Genomic DNA, 17,942 nt, shown 5'->3' on the forward strand with positions numbered 1-17,942 from the left:
ATGACCCCTAGTCTACCCAGTTCTATACCACCATGACCCCTAGTCTACCCAGTTCTATACCACCATGACCCCTAGTCTACCCAGTTCTATACCACCATGACCCCTAGTCTACCCAGTTCTATACCACCATGACCCCTAGTCTACCCAGTTCTATACCACCATGACCCCTAGTCTACCCAGTTCTATACCACCATGACCCCTAGTCTACCCAGTTCTATACCACCATGACCCCTAGTCTACCCAGTTCTATACCACCATGACCCCTAGTCTACCCAGTTCTATATCACCATGACCCCTAGTCTACCCAGTTCTATACCACCATGACCCCTAGTCTACCCAGTTCTATACCACCATGACCCCTAGTCTACCCAGTTCTATACCACCATGACCCCTAGTCTACCCAGTTCTATACCACCATGACCCCTAGTCTACCCAGTTCTATACCACCATGACCCCTAGTCTACCCAGTTCTATACCACCATGACCCCTAGTCTACCCAGTTCTATACCACCATGACCCCTAGTCTACCCAGTTCTATACCACCATGACCCCTAGTCTACCCAGTTCTATACCACCATGACCCCTAGTCTACCCAGTTCTATATCACCATGACCCCTAGTCTACCCAGTTCTATACCACCATGACCCCTAGTCTACCCAGTTCTATACCACCATGACCCCTAGTCTACCCAGTTCTATACCACCATGACCCCTAGTCTACCCAGTTCTATACCACCATGACCCCTAGTCTACCCAGTTCTATACCACCATGACCCCTAGTCTACCCAGTTCTATATCACCATGACCCCTAGTCTACCCAGTTCTATACCACCATGACCCCTAGTCTACCCAGTTCTATACCACCATGACCCCTAGTCTACCCAGTTCTATACCACCATGACCCCTAGTCTACCCAGTTCTATACCACCATGACCCCTAGTCTACCCAGTTCTATATCACCATGACCCCTAGTCTACCCAGTTCTATACCACCATGACCCCTAGTCTACCCAGTTCTATATCACCATGACCCCTAGTCTACCCAGTTCTATACCACCATGACCCCTAGTCTACCCAGTTCTATACCACCATGACCCCTAGTCTACCCAGTTCTATACCACCATGACCCCTAGTCTACCCAGTTCTATACCACCATGACCCCTAGTCTACCCAGTTCTATACCACCATGACCCCTAGTCTACCCAGTTCTATATCACCATGACCCCTAGTCTACCCAGTTCTATACCACCATGACCCCTAGTCTACCCAGTTCTATACCACCATGACCCCTAGTCTACCCAGTTCTATATCACCATGACCCCTAGTCTACCCAGTTCTATACCACCATGACCCCTAGTCTACCCAGTTCTATACCACCATGACCCCTAGTCTACCCAGTTCTATACCACCATAACCCCTAGTCTACCCAGTTCTATACCACCATGACCCCTAGTCTACCCAGTTCTATACCACCATGACCCCTAGTCTACCCAGTTCTATACCACCATGACCCCTAGTCTACCCAGTTCTATACCACCATGACCCCTAGTCTACCCAGTTCTATACCACCATAACCCCTAGTCTACCCAGTTCTATACCACCATGACCCCTAGTCTACCCAGTTCTATACCACCATAACCCCTAGTCTACCCAGTTCTATACCACCATGACCCCTAGTCTACCCAGTTCTATATCACCATGACCCCTAGTCTACCCAGTTCTATACCACCATGACCCCTAGTCTACCCAGTTCTATACCACCATAACCCCTAGTCTACCCAGTTCTATACCACCATAACCCCTAGTCTACCCAGTTCTATACCACTATGACCCCTAGGCTGGATGACCAATCAAATGTGATTTGATATCCCAACATTCCTGCTACTAGTGGTACAGGACCTTGGATGATCTATGTGAAACTTTCACACAATCTGGTTTCAGCTTGTATCCTGCCAAACAAGACTTTCCAGCAAATTCACTCCACTTTCTCTGGAACCATCTACATGTACTGACAGACTTGACTTCCCTCCGTGCACATACTTGTGTTTGGGGAAGACTTTAGGCTGTTTATTTACTGTGGCACCCTCATCCCTACGATAGAGTGGTCTGTGACACCCTCATCCCTACGATAGAGTGGTCTGTGACACCCTCATCCCTACGATAGAGTGCTCTGTGACACCCTCATCCCTACGATAGAGTGCTCTGTGACACCCTCATCCCTACGATAGAGTGCTCTGTGACACCCTCATCCCTACGATAGAGTGCTCTGTGACACCCTCATCCCTACGATAGAGTGGTCTGTGACACCCTCATCCCTACGATAGAGTGCTCTGTGACACCCTCATCCCTACGATAGAGTGCTCTGTGACACCCTCATCCCTACGATAGAGTGCTCTGTGACACCCTCATCCCTACGATAGAGTGCTCTGTGACACCCTCATCCCTACGATAGAGTGGTCTGTGACACCCTCATCCCTACGATAGAGTGGTCTGTGACACCCTCATCCCTACGATAGAGTGCTCTGTGACACCCTCATCCCTACGATAGAGTGCTCTGTGACACCCTCATCCCCTACGATAGAGTGGTCTGTGACACCCTCATCCCTACGATAGAGTGCTCTGTGACACCCTCATCCCTACGATAGAGTGGTCTGTGACACCCTCATCCCTACGATAGAGTGCTCTGTGACACCCTCATCCCTACGATAGAGTGCTCTGTGACACCCTCATCCCTACGATAGAGTGGTCTGTGACACCCTCATCCCTACGATAGAGTGCTCTGTGACACCCTCATCCCTACGATAGAGTGCTCTGTGACACCCTCATCCCTACGATAGAGTGGTCTGTGACACCCTCATCCCTACGATAGAGTGCTCTGTGGCACCCTCATCCCTACGATAGAGTGCTCTGTGACACCCTCATCCCTACGATAGAGTGCTCTGTGACACCCTCATCCCTACGATAGAGTGCTCTGTGACACCCTCATCCCTACGATAGAGTGCTCTGTGACACCCTCATCCCTACGATAGAGTGGTCTGTGGCACCCTCATCCCTACGATAGAGTGGTCTGTGACACCCTCATCCCTACGATAGAGTGCTCTGTGACACCCTCATCCCTACGATAGAGTGGTCTGTGACACCCTCATCCCTACGATAGAGTGCTCTGTGACACCCTCATCCCTACGATAGAGTGCTCTGTGACACCCTCATCCCTACGATAGAGTGGTCTGTGACACCCTCATCCCTACGATAGAGTGCTCTGTGACACCCTCATCCCTACGATAGAGTGCTCTGTGACACCCTCATCCCTACGATAGAGTGGTCTGTGGCACCCTCATCCCTACGATAGAGTGGTCTGTGACACCCTCATCCCTACGATAGAGTGCTCTGTGACACCCTCATCCCTACGATAGAGTGGTCTGTGACACCCTCATCCCTACGATAGAGTGCTCTGTGACACCCTCATCCCTACGATAGAGTGCTCTGTGACACCCTCATCCCTACGATAGAGTGGTCTGTGACACCCTCATCCCTACGATAGAGTGCTCTGTGACACCCTCATCCCTACGATAGAGTGCTCTGTGACACCCTCATCCCTACGATAGAGTGGTCTGTGACACCCTCATCCCTACGATAGAGTGCTCTGTGACACCCTCATCCCTACGATAGAGTGCTCTGTGACACCCTCATCCCTACGATAGAGTGGTCTGTGACACCCTCATCCCTACGATAGAGTGCTCTGTGGCACCCTCATCCCTACGATAGAGTGCTCTGTGACACCCTCATCCCTACGATAGAGTGGTCTGTGACACCCTCATCCCTACGATAGAGTGCTCTGTGACACCCTCATCCCTACGATAGAGTGCTCTGTGACACCCTCATCCCTACGATAGAGTGGTCTGTGACACCCTCATCCCTACGATAGAGTGCTCTGTGACACCCTCATCCCTACGATAGAGTGGTCTGTGGCACCCTTTGTGCACTGACAACTATTTCAGTTTATGTGACAAAACAAGCTAGTGTAGAGAATCATTCTACCATCTAAACCGCTGTGAAGTATCTTTTCAATAAACAAAAATATTGTATTTTCAGCTGTTTGAAACTGGTGTACAAAACCTAAAGTAAAAGATGCAAAAATGAAAGTTAAGAAGGAGAAGCTCACATAGAACAAATCTACCACTCTTAGACTTGCTTTCAATAAGCATGACAGATCTATAACACACATTTCTATGTGAATTTGGTTGGGTCACCCAAAAAGGAACATATTGCAGCTTTAAGTCTCATTTAGTCCATGGCTGTGAATACAGAATATATTATTACCTTACATTTTAGTAAACATGTTATGATTGGAAGGTCATACAACCCTACAACTCATCCAGAACGCCGCAGCCCGTCTGGTGTTCAACCTTCCCAAGTTCTCTCACGTCACCCCGCTCCTCCGCTCTCTCCACTGGCTTCCAGTTGAAGCTCGCATCCGCTACAAGACCATGGTGATTGCCTACGGAGCTGTGAAGGGAACGGCACCTCCATACCTTCAGGCTCTGATCAGGCCCTACACCCAAACAAGGGCACTGCGTTCATCCACCACTGGCCTGCTGGCCCCCCTACCTCTGAGGAAGCACAGTTCCCGCTCAGCCCAGTCAAAACTGTTCGCTGCTCTGGCACCCCAATGGTGGAACAAGCTCCCTCACGACGCCAGGACAGGGGAGTCAATCACCACCTTCCGGAGACACCTGAAACCCCACCTTTTTAAGGAATACCTAGGATAGGATAAAGTAATCCTTCTAACCCCCCTTTAAAAGATTTAGATGCACTATTGTAAAGTGGTTGTTCCACTGGATATCATAAGGTGAATGCACCATTTTGTAAGTCGCTCTGGATAAGAGCGTCTGCTAAATGACTTAAATGTAATGTAATGTAAATGTCATATGATTGATGATGATTGGATTACAGTGATGAATATATTACATCAATTATAACGGTCAGAAATGACAGTTGGTGTGGCTTGGATCTAACAGAGGATTTCATTACTGTATATGAAAGGTTAATTACCATGGCATTAACCAGGCACTGGGCATATTAACCCCCAACAGTGTGGAGTATAGTCCATACTGACACATTGGCCAGATAGTCTGTAGTACGGTCTTCTCTCTGTCTTAGGCCTGCCTGTTTCCTGTCCCACTACAAAGGAAAAAAGCCATTTGGTTAAGTCCAGATCTCAAGAGATAAATCAGTGACTGGATGACTGCCTGCTTACATATACTCTCCTTCTGGCCATGCATTGCTGCTTACAGATGACTGCTTTACTATAGAAATTGGCCCATTTTGAACTCTGGTATTAATAGCAACACAACATGCCATGGTAAGAACATTCTATCTGTTCTTAAGAGAGGGGGAATAGTCAGCACAAGACAATAAGCAGACAGCCAATCGTAAAAATTATGAGAATACCACACACTTAACAACTTGAGGATCTCTATACCAGGCGGTGTCAGAGGAAAGCACTAAAAATTGTCAAAGACTCCAGCCACCCTAGTCATAGACTGTTCTCTCTGCTACCACACGGAAAGCGATACCGGAGCGCCAAGTCTAGGTCCAAGAGGCTTCTAAACAGCTTCTACCCCAAGCCATAAGACTCCTGAACATCTAGTCAAATGGCTACCCAGACTATTTGCATTGCCCCCCCCTTTCCACACCACTGCCACTCTGTTGTCATCTATGCATAGTCACTTTAATTAATAACTCTACCTACATGTACATACTACCTCAACTAACCGGTGCCCCGGCACATTGTCTCTGTACCGGCACCCCCCTGTATATATTGTTAATTTTTACTGCTCCTCTTTAATTACTTGTTACTTTTATCTCTTATTCTTATCCGCATTTTTTGAACCTACACTGTCGGTTAGGGGCACGTAAGGAAGCATTTCACCGTAAGGTCTCCTGTTCTATCCGGCGCATGTGACTAATAAAAGTTGATTTGAGTGTGTGTCTGTGTGTGTGCGTGTGTGTGTGTGTCTGTGTCTGTGTGTGTGCGTGTGTGTGTGCGTGCGACGTGAGTACATGTTTGCTTGTGAGCGGGCACCCTTGTGTTCGTTCATTCAAGCATTCGTATGAGTGCCTGTGTGTGTGTTTGTGTGTGTTTGTGTGTCCCTCCCTGACTGGGCATGCTGTGGTGAACCCATCTGCTCTCCATCTAGATCAGTCCCAGCCAGCCAACTGCTCTTGAATGTGGCCTTGTCAGCCAATCAGAGCAGAATGTGTGGTACAATGCCACCATGACCCCTAGTCTACCCAGTTCTATACCACCATGACCCCTAGTCTACCCAGTTCTATACCACCATGACCCCTAGTCTACCCAGTTCTATACCACCATGACCCCTAGTCTACCCAGTTCTATACCACCATAACCCCTAGTCTACCCAGTTCTATATCACCATGACCCCTAGTCTACCCAGTTCTATACCACCATAACCCCTAGTCTACCCAGTTCTATACCACCATGACCCCTAGTCTACCCAGTTCTATACCACCATGACCCCTAGTCTACCCAGTTCTATACCACCATGACCCCTAGTCTACCCAGTTCTATACCACCATGACCCCTAGTCTACCCAGTTCTATATCACCATGACCCCTAGTCTACCCAGTTCTATACCACCATGACCCCTAGTCTACCCAGTTCTATATCACCATGACCCCTAGTCTACCCAGTTCTATATCACCATGACCCCTAGTCTACCCAGTTCTATATCACCATGACCCCTAGTCTACCCAGTTCTATACCACCATGACCCCTAGTCTACCCAGTTCTATACCACCATGACCCCTAGTCTACCCAGTTCTATATCACCATGACCCCTAGTCTACCCAGTTCTATACCACCATGACCCCTAGTCTACCCAGTTCTATACCACCATGACCCCTAGTCTACCCAGTTCTATACCACCATGACCCCTAGTCTACCCAGTTCTATACCACCATGACCCCTAGTCTACCCAGTTCTATATCACCATGACCCCTAGTCTACCCAGTTCTATACCACCATGACCCCTAGTCTACCCAGTTCTATACCACCATGACCCCTAGTCTACCCAGTTCTATATCACCATGACCCCTAGTCTACCCAGTTCTATATCACCATGACCCCTAGTCTACCCAGTTCTATATCACCATGACCCCTAGTCTACCCAGTTCTATACCACCATGACCCCTAGTCTACCCAGTTCTATATCACCATGACCCCTAGTCTACCCAGTTCTATACCACCATGACCCCTAGTCTACCCAGTTCTATACCACCATGACCCCTAGTCTACCCAGTTCTATACCACCATGACCCCTAGTCTACCCAGTTCTATATCACCATAACCCCTAGTCTACCCAGTTCTATACCACCATGACCCCTAGTCTACCCAGTTCTATACCACCATGACCCCTAGTCTACCCAGTTCTATACCACCATGACCCCTAGTCTACCCAGTTCTATACCACCATAACCCCTAGTCTACCCAGTTCTATACCACCATGACCCCTAGTCTACCCAGTTCTATATCACCATGACCCCTAGTCTACCCAGTTCTATACCACCATGACCCCTAGTCTACCCAGTTCTATACCACCATGACCCCTAGTCTACCCAGTTCTATACCACCATGACCCCTAGTCTACCCAGTTCTATACCACCATGACCCCTAGTCTACCCAGTTCTATACCACCATGACCCCTAGTCTACCCAGTTCTATATCACCATGACCCCTAGTCTACCCAGTTCTATACCACCATAACCCCTAGTCTACCCAGTTCTATACCACTATGACCCCTAGGCTGGATGACCAATCAAATGTGATTTGATATCCCAACATTCCTGCTACTAGTGGTACAGGACCTTGGATGATCTATGTGAAACTTTCACACAATCTGGTTTCAGCTTGTATCCTGCCAAACAAGACTTTCCCAGCAAATTCACTCCACTTTCTCTGGAACCATCTACATGTACTGACAGACTTGACTTCCCTCCGTGCACATACTTGTGTTTGGGGAAGACTTTAGGCTGTTTATTTACTGTGACACCCTCATCCCTACGATAGAGTGCTCTGTGACACCCTCATCCCTACGATAGAGTGCTCTGTGACACCCTCATCCCTACGATAGAGTGCTCTGTGGCACCCTCATCCCTACGATAGAGTGCTCTGTGACACCCTCATCCCTACGATAGAGTGCTCTGTGACACCCTCATCCCTACGATAGAGTGCTCTGTGACACCCTCATCCCTACGATAGAGTGGTCTGTGACACCCTCATCCCTACGATAGAGTGCTCTGTGACACCCTCATCCCTACGATAGAGTGCTCTGTGGCACCCTCATCCCTACGATAGTGCTCTGTGACACCCTCATCCCTACGATAGAGTGCTCTGTGACACCCTCATCCCTACGATAGAGTGCTCTGTGACACCCTCATCCCTACGATAGAGTGCTCTGTGACACCCTCATCCCTACGATAGAGTGCTCTGTGACACCCTCATCCCTACGATAGAGTGCTCTGTGACACCCTCATCCCTACGATAGAGTGGTCTGTGACACCCTCATCCCTACGATAGAGTGCTCTGTGACACCCTCATCCCTACGATAGAGTGGTCTGTGACACCCTCATCCCTACGATAGAGTGCTCTGTGACACCCTCATCCCTACGATAGAGTGCTCTGTGACACCCTCAACCCTACGATAGAGTGGTCTGTGACACCCTCATCCCTACGATAGAGTGCTCTGTGACACCCTCATCCCTACGATAGAGTGCTCTGTGACACCCTCATCCCTACGATAGAGTGGTCTGTGGCACCCTCATCCCTACGATAGAGTGCTCTGTGACACCCTCATCCCTACGATAGAGTGGTCTGTGACACCCTCATCCCTACGATAGAGTGCTCTGTGGCACCCTCATCCCTACGATAGAGTGCTCTGTGACACCCTCATCCCTACGATAGAGTGCTCTGTGACACCCTCATCCCTACGATAGAGTGCTCTGTGACACCCTCATCCCTACGATAGAGTGCTCTGTGACACCCTCATCCCTACGATAGAGTGCTCTGTGACACCCTCATCCCTACGATAGAGTGCTCTGTGACACCCTCATCCCTACGATAGAGTGGTCTGTGACACCCTCATCCCTACGATAGAGTGCTCTGTGACACCCTCATCCCTACGATAGAGTGGTCTGTGACACCCTCATCCCTACGATAGAGTGCTCTGTGACACCCTCATCCCTACGATAGAGTGCTCTGTGACACCCTCATCCCTACGATAGAGTGGTCTGTGACACCCTCATCCCTACGATAGAGTGCTCTGTGACACCCTCATCCCTACGATAGAGTGCTCTGTGACACCCTCATCCCTACGATAGAGTGGTCTGTGACACCCTCATCCCTACGATAGAGTGCTCTGTGGCACCCTCATCCCTACGATAGAGTGCTCTGTGACACCCTCATCCCTACGATAGAGTGCTCTGTGACACCCTCATCCCTACGATAGAGTGCTCTGTGACACCCTCATCCCTACGATAGAGTGCTCTGTGACACCCTCATCCCTACGATAGAGTGCTCTGTGACACCCTCATCCCTACGATAGAGTGCTCTGTGACACCCTCATCCCTACGATAGAGTGGTCTGTGACACCCTCATCCCTACGATAGAGTGCTCTGTGACACCCTCATCCCTACGATAGAGTGGTCTGTGACACCCTCATCCCTACGATAGAGTGCTCTGTGACACCCTCATCCCTACGATAGAGTGCTCTGTGACACCCTCATCCCTACGATAGAGTGGTCTGTGACACCCTCATCCCTACGATAGAGTGCTCTGTGACACCCTCATCCCTACGATAGAGTGCTCTGTGACACCCTCATCCCTACGATAGAGTGGTCTGTGGCACCCTCATCCCTACGATAGAGTGCTCTGTGACACCCTCATCCCTACGATAGAGTGCTCTGTGACACCCTCATCCCTACGATAGAGTGGTCTGTGACACCCTCATCCCTACGATAGAGTGCTCTGTGACACCCTCATCCCTACGATAGAGTGCTCTGTGACACCCTCATCCCTACGATAGAGTGGTCTGTGACACCCTCATCCCTACGATAGTGCTCTGTGACACCCTCATCCCTACGATAGAGTGCTCTGTGACACCCTCATCCCTACGATAGAGTGCTCTGTGACACCCTCATCCCTACGATAGAGTGCTCTGTGACACCCTCATCCCTACGATAGAGTGCTCTGTGACACCCCTCATCCCTACGATAGAGTGCTCTGTGACACCCTCATCCCTACGATAGAGTGCTCTGTGACACCCTCATCCCTACGATAGAGTGCTCTGTGACACCCTTTGTGCCCTGAGAACTACAGCAAAATCGATCTGGAACAAAGGAATCTTTTAACTCTTGTTTTATAGTCAGTGAAGTCTCAAGTGTTCAACTACCACAGTCTTCTATACAGCCAGGCTCCTCAAAAACCCATCACGTTCAAGACTAAGGATAATGGAGAGGCTAGTGCGAGAGGATGCATCCCAACTGACACCCTATATAGTGCACTACTTATTGGGCTCTTGTCTAAAGTAGTGCACTATGTAGGGAATAGGGTGCCATTAGGGAAACACCCAAAGAGTTAATTCAGTCTACAAAACCCTCATGTTAACAATTAAGACTGGATGGTGTGGAAAATATAAGCAGAGAAAGTATTTTGGTACTTTTACATGGGTAGTTTTTTCCCTGCATTGTGTCTATTGAAGGTGCAATATGCAGAAACCGTCCTGACATTTCCTGGTTGCTAAAATTCCAATAGATCACCTAATTTCACTTTATGTGACAAAACAAGCAAGTGCAGAGAATCATTCTACCCTCTAAACCGCTGTGAAATATCTTTTCAATAAACAAAAATATTGTATTTTCAGCTGTTTGAAACTGGTGTACAAAACCTAAAGTAAAAGACGCAAAAACTAGACGTTAAGAAGGTGAAGCTCACATAGAACAAATCAACCGCTTCTTAGACTTGCTTTCAAAAAGCATGACAGATCTATAACACACATTTCTATGTGAATTTGGTCGGGTCACCCAAAAAGGAACATATTGCAGCTTTAAGTCTCATTTAGTCCATGGCTGTGAATACAGAATATATTATTACCTTACATTTTAGTAAACATGTTATGATTGGAAGATCATATGATTGATGATGATTGGATTACAGTGATGAATATATTACATCAATTATAACGGTCAGAAATGACAGTTGGTGTGGCTTGGATCTAACAGAGGATTTCATTACTGTATATGAAAGGTTAATTACCATGGCATTAACCAGGCACTGGGCATATTAACCCCCAACAGTGTGGAGTATAGTCCATACTGACACATTGGCCAGATAGTCTGTAGTACGGTCTTCTCTCTGTCTTAGGCCTGCCTGTTTCCTGTCCCACTACAAAGGAAAAAAGCCATTTGGTTAAGTCCAGATCTCAAGAGATAAATCAGTGACTGGATGACTGCCTGCTTACATATACTCTCCTTCTGGCCATGCATTGCTGCTAGTCTACCCAGTTCTATACCACCATGACCCCTAGTCTACCCAGTTCTATACCACCATGACCCCTAGTCTACCCAGTTCTATATCACCATGACCCCTAGTCTACCCAGTTCTATATCACCATGACCCCTAGTCTACCCAGTTCTATATCACAATGACCCCTAGTCTACCCAGTTCTATACCACCATGACCCCTAGTCTACCCAGTTCTATACCACCATGACCCCTAGTCTACCCAGTTCTATACCACCATGACCCCTAGTCTACCCAGTTCTATACCACCATGACCCCTAGTCTACCCAGTTCTATATCACCATGACCCCTAGTCTACCCAGTTCTATACCACCATGACCCCTAGTCTACCCAGTTCTATACCACCATGACCCCTAGTCTACCCAGTTCTATACCACCATGACCCCTAGTCTACCCAGTTCTATACCACCATGACCCCTAGTCTACCCAGTTCTATACCACCATGACCCCTAGTCTACCCAGTTCTATACCACCATGACCCCTAGTCTACCCAGTTCTATATCACCATGACCCCTAGTCTACCCAGTTCTATACCACCATGACCCCTAGTCTACCCAGTTCTATACCACCATGACCCCTAGTCTACCCAGTTCTATACCACCATGACCCCTAGTCTACCCAGTTCTATACCACCATGACCCCTAGTCTACCCAGTTCTATACCACCATGACCCCTAGTCTACCCAGTTCTATACCACCATGACCCCTAGTCTACCCAGTTCTATACCACCATGACCCCTAGTCTACCCAGTTCTATACCACCATGACCCCTAGTCTACCCAGTTCTATACCACCATGACCCCTAGTCTACCCAGTTCTATACCACCATGACCCCTAGTCTACCCAGTTCTATACCACCATGACCCCTAGTCTACCCAGTTCTATACCACCATGACCCCTAGTCTACCCAGTTCTATACCACCATGACCCCTAGTCTACCCAGTTCTATACCACCATGACCCCTAGTCTACCCAGTTCTATACCACCATGACCCCTAGTCTACCCAGTTCTATATCACCATGACCCCTAGTCTACCCAGTTCTATACCACCATGACCCCTAGTCTACCCAGTTCTATACCACCATGACCCCTAGTCTACCCAGTTCTATACCACCATGACCCCTAGTCTACCCAGTTCTATACCACCATGACCCCTAGTCTACCCAGTTCTATATCACCATGACCCCTAGTCTACCCAGTTCTATACCACCATGACCCCTAGTCTACCCAGTTCTATACCACCATGACCCCTAGTCTACCCAGTTCTATACCACCATGACCCCTAGTCTACCCAGTTCTATATCACCATGACCCCTAGTCTACCCAGTTCTATATCACCATGACCCCTAGTCTACCCAGTTCTATACCACCATGACCCCTAGTCTACCCAGTTCTATACCACCATGACCCCTAGTCTACCCAGTTCTATACCACCATGACCCCTAGTCTACCCAGTTCTATACCACCATGACCCCTAGTCTACCCAGTTCTATACCACCATGACCCCTAGTCTACCCAGTTCTATACCACCATGACCCCTAGTCTACCCAGTTCTATACCACCATGACCCCTAGTCTACCCAGTTATATACCACCATGACCCCTAGTCTACCCAGTTCTATACCACCATGACCCCTAGTCTACCCAGTTCTATACCACCATGACCCCTAGTCTACCCAGTTCTATACCACCATGACCCCTAGTCTACCCAGTTCTATATCACCATGACCCCTGCCATGCCATGTCTACCATAGACTACCGCCTGGTCCAAGATCATAATGTGGTATTCTGGTCCCAGATCATTAGGTGTCAGCCTGGTCCCAGATCATTAGGTGGTAGCCTGGTCCCAGATCATTATGTGGTAGCCTGGTTCCAGATCATTATGTGGTAGCCTGGTCCCAGATCATTATGGGGTAGCCTGGTCCCAGATCATTATGTGGCAGCCTGGTCCCAGATCATTATGGGGTAGCCTGGTCCCAGATCATTATGTGGCAGCCTGGTCCAAGATCATTAGGTGGCAGCCTGGTCCCAGATCATTATGTGGCAGCCTGGTCCCAGATCATTAGGTGGCAGCCTGGTCCCAGATCATTAGGTGGCAGCCTGGTCCCAGATCATTATGTGGTATTCTGGTCCCAGATCATTATGTGGTATTCTGGTCCCAGATCATTATGTGGTATTCTGGTCCCAGATCATTATGTGGCAGCCTGGTCCCAGATCATTATGTGGCAGCCTGGTCCCAGATCATTATGTGGCAGCCTGGTCCTAGATCATTATGGGGTAGCCTGGTCCCAGATCATTATGTGGCAGCCTGGTCCAAGATCATTAGGTGGCAGCCTGGTCCCAGATCATTATGTGGTAGCCTGGTCCCAGATCATTAGGTGGCAGCCTGGTCCCAGATCATTAGGTGGCAGCCTGGTCCCAGATCATTATGTGGTATTCTGGTCCCAGATCATTAGGTGGCAGGCTGGTCCCAGATCATTATGTGGTATTCTGGTCCCAGATCATTATGTGGTATTCTGGTCCCAGATCATTATGTGGCAGCCTGGTCCCAGATCATTATGTGGCAGCCTGGTCCCAGATCATTATGTGGCAGCCTGGTCCCAGATCATTATGTGGCAGCCTGGTCCCAGATCATTATGTGGTAGCCTGGTCCCAGATCATTATGTGGTATTCTGGTCCCAGATCATTATGTGGTATTCTGGTCCCAGATCATTATGTGGTATTCTGGTCCCAGATCATTATGGGGTAGCCTGGTCCCAGCTCTAACTAGCACTGCCAATCCCATACATAAAGCAACATAGATCTGGGCCAAGGCTACATTGACAGAAGGCTACAAACACGCTATCTTGAGTCTGTCAGTCTTCACTAGAGCACCAGCAATCTGAGTCCCAGTCCGCCATTGTACCACTAACCCGAGTACACCAGTCAGACAACAACTCTTGCCTGTGTATACAGCTCTACCAAACCTCTCTACCACATCCAGGTCGTCAGTCTGCCATGGTGACACTCTTGGTCACCCAGTCTTACACAGGGCTCTACACTGACCTATTTTACAAGGAACATGTGTGCAACCTAAATGTATGCTCACACAAATATGAGGTAATAAAGCTAGAATCCTTCATTTAAAAAAATTACAATTCCAGGTCACACAGCAAAATATTTAGGCGTATAACCTTCCTCCGCTCCATCCATCCATATATCCCAGAGTGCATTACACCATCACCCTACTGGCCCATGGGTCTGAAGTCACTCACTATTGTTGGTCTGTGTCTCTTGCTGCAGTTTGTTAGGGCTGGGAATTGCCAGGGACATCACAATATGATTTTATCACCATACTTAGGTGCCGACTGCGTTCTCATGATTACATACATATTGGGATTTGATGTTCCAAACATATTGCTCACCATATGTCTGCTGCAGAGAGACAAGAGAGAGCCATGAGAAAAGTAGTGTTGATCAGTTAGGGAAATGAAAGTGCTGAAAACATGTTGGCTCACTATTTAAGAAGAAGATGGAGAACAAGCTCTAGGAGTAAAATACTGGAGTTTTGGCTCAGGTACAGCCGACTGGCGCTAGCTAACGCCACCTACAGTAACAAACAAAAGTCAATCTTTTTTACAAATCGATACTTGGAGTCAAATATCGATATAATATTGTATAAAAATAATATTGCGAAATGTAACTATCGATTTCTTCCCCCATCACTAGAGTTTGTGTGTCTCCATCCATCCCTCCCTCCCCGTCCGTCCGCCCTCCCTCCCTCCCCTACCTCCATCCCCCTCCCTCCCTCCCTCCCCCTCCATCCCCCTCCCTTCCCCCTCCCTCCGTCCCCCTCCCTCCCTCCCTCCGTCCCCCCTCTGGTGTCAGACACAGATGTATTGTGCTTCAGAAACAATATGTTACACTATATCTCTGCTCAGTTGTTATTGAGGTCATAACAACAAGCCATATTAAGATACAAGGAGAGGATCCTTATTCAACCCCATTGGCTGAATGATCCCAATGAGAGCAGCAGTGGTCCTGTCTGTCATGGAGAGAGGCCTGGGCTGTGGCTCTAATGCTACCTTATTCCCTATGCAGTACACTACATGGGCTCTGGTCAAAAGTAGTGCACTATATAGGGAATAGGGTGCCATTTGGGATGTGCAGCGCTGTTCATCCGACAGCACTGAGTGGAAGGTGTTGAACTTCAACAGGAATGCAGAACAAAGTGGGCTCCCTTTGACATACTACTGTACACACCAGTCAATTGTGGAAACTGTAACCACATTTTTCATTGATATCACTGGCTGGGGAGGCAAAGTTTAACATTTAAAAAACGAAAACATTAAAAAATATTGCGGGCTGATAAGATACAAACAGCGTCCTCTAATTACTAATCATCAGTGACACCAACAATTACCTGAATGATTTAAGAGGACTACAAGGGCTGAATTTCTCTGGCCTTTTTACATCTTTGTGGGGAAAAGAGTGGGGAGTTTTTTCATGTTGGATAAGTGGTGAAAGGTAGGAGAGAGCAGGCTTAAAGAGCAGTCGTCCGGATTCAAACCCATGCTGACAGCGGTACATCGTACATGTGTTCCAGAGGAGGCGGCTTAAAGCTTAGACTACTAGACCACCCCTTTGGCTTTTTTCACTGACCATGCAGACTTTCACTTTCATAATGTGGCTTTTTACCAAAAACATAACCTTTCATAAGTCCACCCTGTCCTTAATATGACTAATTTACATCGTGAGGGTAATTGTTTATGACTGGATCCAGTGGCTCTCGGACCAGAGTGCACTGCAACCTAGAGCCAAGAGAGAAATCTGGGGCATAGTCAGTGGGTGACTGCGTTCTCTCCTCATGTGTACCTAATACAACATATGGCGATAAACAAGGCTAACGCACATGTAAAGCAGAAGTGCTATGAACAAAATACTGGGCCATTTATTTGTAGAATCTGACCTACGTTTGCAATTAGGTCAACGTTTTAATTACAGTAGTGCTTTACTTATATACTGCTTGAGTCCGACAAAAGCAAAGACTGATTGGCAAATGCTCTCATTTAACTCTCTGACTGTGAAACACTAGATACTGTATGTAAGCCCAACGCATGTAGTGCTGCCTGCCAAGCATCGGTCATATCCATTAACATACATGACCATATCATCAGCCACACTACCATATCATCATCATCATCATGTTACAACATATAGGTAGAATCTTTGACGCAATAAAATCGACGTACGCCTAGAGTATAGAAACAGAATACACAAGGAAGAGAAGTGTGTAAATGGGATTCATGCATCCTTATGGTAGTTTGTATGTATGAGAATATTATCATTTCAAAAGGCTTCCTGCAACTATTTTCCCTTCTAGGCTGTCCGGGCTACATTATGTAATAATCATGCATTAGAAGGCAGCGCAGGGTTCGATACAAAGGATCTGTCCTACAGTTTCAAGAGGATCTCCTATGCCATTACGGACCTTGACTTCTTGACAGAGGTAGTAGGGAGAAGGTAACAACAACACATGTAACATGTCGGGAGAACAAGCGACATAGACTATACTATGGTTTTGTTTAAGTTGACAGTATGGAAGTTCTATAATGCAGTATGGGCATATTTCATGCGCGAGACTGGTTACATAAACTTGCAAATGTGCAGAGATTCATGCTCCAGTAGTGGTCTCTGGAATAGTCCACAGTGGCACGTGACCATTGTTATTGTGACCATGCACAGGCTGCAGTCGCCGCTCTTCTATTGCCACTTGCCAGTGCATAACGCAATACCTGGCAATACATTGAATATGCGTATACACTGTTGACAGCGTCTACAATTCAGTAAACGATACACCATTATGCAATGCATAATTCTAGAACCAAACGGCGTAAAAGACCAGTGCTTTCAAATGAGGGAAAAACGAAAGCATATTTGACAATCAAGCGACTTCCTGCATATAATGCACAACATCATTTAGTGTGAAATGAAATATTGAAATACATTTACATTTGTAGCTATCAATTTGATATTTATAAAAAGGCATTGAACCCGACTGTGTCAGTGTCAAAATAAACGCACACCAAAACAAACTGTCAACATCAATAGCTGTTCTTGTAAAATAACACATTTACCTGATATCTCAATCCTTCTCCAATCCACTGTTCTTTGTTGTCAATTCCACAAAATCATAACTGCACGTCGAGGAATGTTGGAGGTTGAAAGAACGTTGCCAACACTATATTCTCCCGCTATATAGAATCTCAAATGCCTGTCTGCTGTTCGCCTCCCAGAAAGAAATGCGGGGAGAAATCCAGGCCACTGATTGGCTGCCGCACTCCTACCACTCGTGTAAACATCAATCTA

This window comes from Salmo salar, unplaced genomic scaffold, assembly GCF_905237065.1.
Source record: "Salmo salar unplaced genomic scaffold, Ssal_v3.1, whole genome shotgun sequence".
Classification (NCBI taxonomy): Eukaryota; Metazoa; Chordata; class Actinopteri; order Salmoniformes; family Salmonidae; genus Salmo; species Salmo salar.